Below are 1,557 nucleotides of genomic sequence, written 5' to 3' on the forward strand. Positions count from 1 at the left end.
GTAGAAATACTATAGAACAGTAGTTGTCAGCTCTCACTGTTTGCTTAGATAAAGAAGCCTCTTGCATTAATATGCAATCTGTTTATGCCTGCTGAGAAAAAGAGAATCCCGTAATTCCAATTTTACCCTTTTAAATTCCATTCACTTGATTACTTACTGTTTAAGTATGAACACTGTGGATTACATCTTCATAAAATTATTTAAGGGCACTGTCAAATGCTGCCTTTAGGGACTGCAAAGTGAAACTAATATCTAAACAAGCAAGCAGGAGTTTGTCTGAAAAGGACACATATGACTAATTTGTTTGAACTCATAGTAAAATAATAGTGAGCTTCCTTCCACATTTTGGTCTGTCGGAAGCCCAGACTGAATTCATTAGTAGTGGCTTAAAAAGTGATAAGTGATCTTCTGACAGAACGCATTACATCCATTTCTATATCATTTGATTGGCTAGCTCTATTCACGTCAGAGATGAACTTGGCCCGGAGAACTCAAGTGAGACACATAAGAAAGCAGTTTAAAAGTAACGTCCCTATCTCCCTCTCTCAAGTAAGTGGCTTTGAAATACTTTACATCCTCCCATCTCCCTTCTTTTCCCAGTGTGAGTGGGTTACTTACTAAAGTTCTAGTATTCATATGCTGTTCCATACATACATGTAGCCATATGTCTTAACCTCTACCTGTCTGTGGCCTGGATATTAACATGGGCAGCAGCCCTTCTGCAAAGCAGAATCTATGCAGTTTACTATAGATAGGAATTACACTGGCCTTCCTATAGAAACCCCTGCTCTATTTTTTAGTATAGTTGCTTCTTTTAATCTAAAACAATTCATCTATTAACTGATCAGTCTGGATTCAGAGTATGTACATTTAGTCTTTCCCATGAACAAAATTGTTCATTAAAATACAATGAATTCAGAATAATAGTGAAATTAAAGGCCTTTAAAATTAAAATCCTCCAATTAGTATAGCAGTTCACATGCAACTTTATTTTACTAGGAAAATAAAGGTTATGCAGACTGCCACTATATGCATACATGCAGAAATTATTCTAACTCCCCCCCCCCCAACACTGTTATACTACAAGTTTTCAATTAGCAATAATCGTGCCTCAGATTAACCTCATTGGTTACGATACTGCCATTGTGCAAAGCAAATTAAACCTGGATAGAAACCAGCTACAGAACCATTACATATTTTCAAGTGCTAACTTTACAGCTGCTTGGTTCTTTTTAAAGCTAGAAAGTCATTTTTGTGGTATAATAATTGCTTTGCACATGTGGGTGGTCTAAAATTTATTGTGCATAAACCAGTTAATTGCAGAATACAGGCAGAGGCCTACTAGATATACCAGTTAGACATAGCAGAGAAGGTACTTTCAAGGCCAGTGAACTTACTAAGATAAAGATTCTCACCCATGGCACACATCCACAGTTAAATACTAGTTGAATGTGAAGAATGAAAAATTTATTAATTTTGTCTCACTGCTTTTTAGTGTGCCAACACAGACTTTTAAAAGCATTCCAGAAGCAAGTTAAGTTGTATATCCCGTAACTA

At 36.1% G+C, this 1,557-nt stretch overlaps 1 pseudogene; it reads right to left on the reverse strand.

Annotated features, from left to right (window-relative positions):
- Positions 1–1,026: 1,026 nt before the first annotated feature.
- LOC149874324 (U4 spliceosomal RNA) lies at positions 1,027–1,155 on the reverse strand (annotated as a pseudogene).
- Positions 1,156–1,557: the final 402 nt, after the last annotated feature.

Source organism: Crocodylus siamensis, chromosome 1 (genome assembly GCF_052110815.1).
Source record: "Crocodylus siamensis isolate JL-2025a chromosome 1, ASM5211081v1, whole genome shotgun sequence".
NCBI classification, from domain to species: domain Eukaryota; kingdom Metazoa; phylum Chordata; order Crocodylia; family Crocodylidae; genus Crocodylus; species Crocodylus siamensis.